This window comes from Vipera ursinii, assembly GCF_947247035.1.
Source record: "Vipera ursinii genome assembly, chromosome: Z".
Classification (NCBI taxonomy): Eukaryota; Metazoa; Chordata; class Lepidosauria; order Squamata; family Viperidae; genus Vipera; species Vipera ursinii.
In genome coordinates this window covers 3,398,977-3,405,294 of record NC_139517.1, presented here as the reverse complement: position 1 = coordinate 3,405,294, position 6,318 = coordinate 3,398,977, and the positions used below count along the sequence as shown (strand labels likewise).

The following is a 6,318-nucleotide window of genomic DNA, read 5'->3' as shown; positions in this document are numbered from 1 at the left end:
AAGGAAGACGGGGGCCTTGCCAGCCACATCTGTCTTCTGTAGCAAAGAAAATGGGTAAATTTCAATTCATTAACTAAAGACAACTGGGTTAAGGTAAAGGCAAAGGTTTCCCCGCACACGTGTGCTAGTCGTTTCCGACTTTAGGGGCCGGTGCTCATCTCGGTTTCAAAGCCGAAGAGCCAGCACTTGCCTGAGGACGTCTCCGTGGTCATGTGGCCGGCATGACTAGACGCCAAAGGCGCACAGAACGCTGTTAATTTCCCACCGTAGTGGTCCCTATTTTTCTACTTGCATTTTTACGTACTTTCGAACTGCTAGGTTGGCAGAAGCTGGGACGTGTAACAGGCGCTCACTCTGTTACGCGGCACTCGGGATTCGACCCGCCAAACTGCCGACCTTCTGATCGACATGCTCAGCGTCCTAACCCACTTTTCTGGAGAAAATATATGTGGTCACTAAGAGTTGACAGTGGCTTTTTGGCACATAAGTTCATCAATCAGTTATTATCTATGGAGTCCGGCTCCCAACTCTCTCTAGCCACAGGTGGGGGAGGAAATCTTGGTGGTGGTTAAGCAAAATAATGATAATTACATTGATGATGTTCCCCAGTTGGGTAACGAAACGTCTGCAAGAAAACAGCCAAGCTCATTGAGCAGCGAGGACCCCACAGTCATAACGCTTTATATATTGTCATCCATCTCACTTTATATCACTCTAGCTGCCTTATAATCTGTGGTATAAACAAGGGTAATGTTTAAGTATCCGGTATGTGGAGATTAAATTACAGCTTGGTCTGGCCTAGGTGTAGGCAACCTCGGCTCTTTTATGACTCATGGACTTCAACTCCCAGAATTCCTGAGTCAGCATAGCATAGCATAGCTGAACTCAGGAATTCTGGGAGTTGAAGTCTATGAGTCATAAAAGAGCCGAGGTTGCCTACCCCTGGTCTGGCCAAACAAAATTCTATTAATTGGCTGGCTGGCTCTCTGTCTGTCTGTGTATATAAATCTATCAACCTAAATTTATGTATCTGTCTGTCTATTATCTATCTATCTATCTATCTATCTATCTATCTATCTATCTATCTATCTATCTCTATTATCCATCTATTATCTATATCTCTGTGTATCTGTCTGCCTGCCTGTCTAATCTGTCATCTATCTATCATCTCTCTCTCTCTCTCTCTCTCTCTCTCTTTCCCCAAATCTATCAATTTAAATCCATCCATCCATCCATCCATCCATCCATCTCTCTGTTGGTCGGTGTCTATGCAAATCTATCTTGGCGGCCTCCAAAAATTTCTTGGGACTGCAGAGTCCATCATCCTTAGAAGAACCGTTGGGGCTGAGAGTAAAGGTAGTCTTCGACATACAAACACAACTGAGCCCCAAATGTCTGTTGTTAAGCGAGACATTTGTGAAGTGAGCCTTGTGCCCCATTTTGCAACCTTCCCTGCCACGGTTGTGAAGCGAATCACTGCGCTTGATCAGTTAGTAACCCCTTTGTGAAGCGAATCTGTCTTCCTCACTGACTTTGCTCGCCCGAAGGTCGCAAAAGGGGAGTCACGTGACCCTGGGACACGGCAACCGTCAGAAGTATGAACTGTATATTGACGGACATCTGAATTTTGATCACGGGACCAGGGGGACGCTACAAAGGTGGTAACTGTGAAAAGCGGTCCTGGGTCACTTTTTTCAGTGCCGTCGTAACTTTGAACGGTCACTAAATGAACCCTTGTAAGGCGGGGTCCAGCTCTAGTTAACAATGATTAAGCCACTTCGTTGTGTACGTATTATTAGCACAAGGAGACTCCAAAGATGCAAAGAAACAAAACAGGCAGCAGGGGGCAGTAAAGGTTTCTCAGCATAGGGGGGGTGTGGAGGGGGAAACGGCTGGAGCGTCTCATCCGGAAGTCACCTTTCTAGGGGAGGGGCCTCTCCTCTCGAAGCTTCACATTACCATAGATATAAAAATAGCAGAGTTGACTGAACCACTTGCCTAGTTTCCGGGGCCAGTAGACTGTTTCAATAGATGCTTTTAAACGAGTGGAAATGAGAAGTTAATTTCCTTCCTTCCTTCTCATTCCCATTGCCTTCCTTTCTTTCCTCCCTCCCTCCTTCCCTTCCTCAATTTTCTTTTTTTCCCCTTCTTTCTCTCCTTCCTTCCCTCCAATTTCCTTTTGTTTTTCTTCTTTATCTCCTTCCTACTTTCTCTCCCTCAATTTTCTTCCCTTTTCCTTCCTTCCTTCCTTCCTTCCTTCCTTCCCTCAATTTTGTACCCTTTCTTTTCCTTCTTTCTCTCCTTCCTTCGTCCCTTCTTTCTCTCTCCCTCCCTGCTTCCTTCCTTCCCTTCCTCAATTTCCTCCCCTTTCTTTTCCCTTTTTCTCTCCCTCCCCTCCCCTCCCTCCTTTCCTTGTTCTCCTTCCTTCCTTTTTCTTTTTTCTCTCACCGAACGAGAAGGAATTTCAGCAAGGCCATGGGAATGAGAGAATGGTTTTTCCCATTTTTCTCTGAACTTGGAACTTGCTGGTAGGTCAGGGGCTGCCACTCTTCTGAACTGAACACTAGATGGCAGCAAAGAGTTGAGTTTTCTGTAGCTCTTGGGCGGCCTCTGTTGGTTATATTTGACCCGCCCCTCTTCAATTTTATTTGTCCTAAGTGCAAATGGTCGCTAAGCGAGGCAGTTGCTAACTAAGGACTACTTCAACGACCCAAATGTACTGCTTTTCCAAGTCTGGACTGACCGAACTCAGGGCAGTTTCCAAGTCACCTTCAAAGGCACCCCAAGTTTTAAAAAAAGAAGGGGCAGGAATGTAAAATGCAGTTGTGGAGGCCATTTTGACTTTTCTGGGGCCCCCCTCCCAATTACAACCCCTCCGATTGCAGCAAATGTGCTTATTAGATGAATGCTACTATCCTGGTTATTTGGGGAGAAAATCTGGGCCACAAATATTGGGAAGAATAAAGAAACAGGAAGTGACGGTTAAATAAACTTAAATTTGTTCATGCAGAAGGGCTGATCATAGCTTGCAGCCCAAGAGAGATTGTTCCTGATTGTAGGCCTCTGCAAACTCACAATCACACAGACACAAAATCAAATGCACAAGCACACAGCTCCGCTCCCCTTAAAAATGACTTTTTGTCCACACTCCCTTCCGTCGTTAATCGGAATCCCCTCCCGACGCACATTTTTTTCCCCTCCCCCCAAGAAAAAAAACAACACAGCCTCCAGGATCACGGTCGTTCTTTTTTAATGAATATATTTTATTAAATTTTTTTTTTCCTGCAAGACTTATTTAATTTTTTTTTCTCAATCCCAAAGACACGAAATTAGAAATATCCAGTCGAAAAGGCAAACGGAGAAAGAAAGAAAGAAAGAAAGAAAGAAAGAAAGAAAGAAAGAAAGAAAGAAAGAAAGAAAGGGAAAGGGGAGAGGGAAGAAGAAGAAGAAGGGGGGAGAACAGGCAGTAGAAAAAATCGTACAGATGGGTTATTCGTGATTATTCATAGGATTATTTCGTATTATTTTTTTTCCTGTTTTTTATGATTATTATTATTATTTTTCTTGGCTATACAGACATTCTCGGTATACACGGCACGCAGCAAAGGGTCAGTCACAACCTCATGCAAAAATTCCAAGAAAGGGTCGAAAAAGAGATTCCTGGGGGTGGGGTGGGGTGGGGGGAAGGGTCACCATCCTAAACCATCCTAGACCTTCAGCACAGCCTCAGCGTCAGCAGTCCTCGTTTTGCGACGCTCCTCAATCGTTCCCACTCACCCACCAAACAAAATGAGGGAAGGGGCCGCTCGGCCCCCAGCCCCTCAGAAGCCCTCATTTTTAATTAATTTATTTTTTTTTACAACATTTGCCCTTTAAAAACATTCGCTATATCCCAAAGGCAGTTCTGTATTGCACATGACACAGCCTGGGGGGTGGGGGTGTGTGGGGAAATAAAATAAAATCCAGATTTTTTTTTTAAATTTTTTTTTGTTGTTTCCTTCTGTTTCGCATCCGGCTGTTCCAGGCTGTTTGCTATTGCACATTTATCTCTCCAAAGGCACGGCTTCTTGGATTCGGGGTTGTGGGTTTGTTTTTTTTGTGTGTTTTCTTTTGTTGTTGTTCCCCCACAGGGGGTCAACACTTACCCTCTAAAAGGCAAATTTATCTTTCCTGGGACCCCCACCCACCCATCCCTTAAAAATATCAACCTCCTTCCAGCCCCTGGCAAAGGGAAGTTTTGTCGCTTCCTTCGCCTGTAAAGTTGCTTGCGGGTGTGTGTGTGTGTGTGTGTGTGGGGAAACGCAACACTGGTTAAAGTGCTTCATTCTCGGAGTTAGCCATTTTCTCTCTCTCTCTCTCTCTCTCTCTCTCTCTCTCTCTCTCTCTCTCTCTCTCTCTCTCTCGTATTTTGCCAGTTGTCGCCATCCTCAAGGAATCAAAGCTGGAGTTGTTAATTCCTCAAAAAAAAAGATTCTCCCCAGGACCAGGTGTTATGTATCCAGGTGAAGGGAACACATACACAATAAGTGGCCACGAAGGTGGATACCAAGCATCCTTCTTTTTTTAATTTTAATTTTAATTTTAATTTTTAACCTATCGACCTATCCTTCCGTTTCCCCCAAAGAGAGGCACCAGCGACACCTTTTTTCTTCCCCACGCACCTCGAATTTCCCCTTTGTGGGAATCTGGCGCAATTCCCGGTTCCCCAAAGTCTTTTTTTTTTCTGCCCCCCCCCCCACGCCCTCAAACCCACCCACCCACCCCCCGGCATCAGGAATCTCCTGTTCACCCTCTCGTTTTAAGTTTATAAGTTTGTTGTTGTTGTTGTTTGTTTTTTGTAAAGTATTCAAAACGCTGCGAGAAAAAGGTTTATAAAAGCGTAACGAAAACGGGTGTGTGGCGATGGTGGTTTGGCGTTTCTTCTTTGTGTGTGTGTGTTTGTTCGTTCGTTCGTTTGTTTTCCCCTTGTCGGGTTTTTTTTCTTTTCTTTTTTTTTTTTTGAAAAGGAAGCAAGCAAAGAGAGAGGGAAAGGGTGCTTTAAAAATGAATAAATAAATAAAGGCGGAGAATTAAAGATTATGGAAGGAAATAAAGAGAGCGGAAGCAAATCGTTGTTGTCGGCACCAACACATTTTTCTCCAATTTTCTCTAAAGACCTACGGGTGTTTATTATTCAGAGAAAGTGGAAGGCGGGGAAAAAAAAGTAACCCACCTTTTTGTGTGTGAACAGGGGAACCCCGGAACCATCTCCCTGCCTGCACAGTAGGCCTCGACTTAATGACCGTTTGTTTAGCGACCGTTGAAAGGCTGCTGACAAAAATTACTCATGACCGGTCCTGCACACACTAAACTATCATCCCCTACCTAGGTCACGTGAACAAGGCCGCTGAAAGGTACAAGGCCGCTGAAAGTTACAAGGCCGCTGAAAAACGTAACTTGGGACCGGGTCCTCGTACTTACGACCGTCCCAAAGTTCACCCGAACCAAATTCGGGTGCGTCGCCACCAAACATGCATTTATACGACGGTGGCAGCGTCCCGGGATCACCTGTTTACCATTTGCCACCTTCCCAGCCGGCTTCCGACATGGAACGTCAATGGGAGGGGAAAAGCTGGATTCACTTAAGGACCGTGTGATTCACTGAACGACCGCAGCAAAGATGGTCGTAAAAATTAGGCACGGCTCCCTTATTAAAAGAAACGCCTTGCTTAGCCGCGGAAACGCTGATCCTGGTCGTAAGTCAAGGACTGCCTGCATTCCTAAGGCCGGAGGGAAGAATCCCAATCCGACAACTTTGATTTGCGGGAAGTGTGTGTGTGTGTGTGTGTGTGTGTGTGTGTGTGTGTAACTTCGTAACAATCAGACCGGCCACCAAATTTGGAGGTTCTTTCTAATCCAGGGGTCTTCAAACTTGGCCCTTTCATGACTTGTGGACTTCAACTCCCAGAATTCCACAGCCAGTCCACAAGTCATCAAAGGGCCCAGGTGAAAGACCCCCCGCTTTAATCCAACCATTTTAATATTTAATTCTCCGGGGGGGGGGAGGGAATTCTCCTATGACTTTGGCTCAATTTTTTTTTTACTCCGGTGCCTTTTTTTTTAAAGTGAATTGAACCATTCGGTGGCCAACAGATCCAAGAATGAAGGGGAAAAAGGGAAGGGGGGCTGGATGAATATACATATATAAGTGTGTGTGTGTGTATATGTGTGTGTGTGTATATATATATATATATATATATATATATATATATATATATATATATATATATATATATATATTTATATACACACACACACACACACACACACATGAATAAA

At 44.6% G+C, this 6,318-nt stretch overlaps 1 long non-coding RNA gene across 1 annotated transcript in view; it reads left to right on the top strand.

The window, feature by feature from the left end:
* The window catches only part of LOC310649446, a 313,283-nt gene that overhangs the window by 260,979 nt on the left and 45,986 nt on the right, over positions 1-6,318 (top strand). The gene's annotated exons all lie outside the window — the stretch shown is intronic.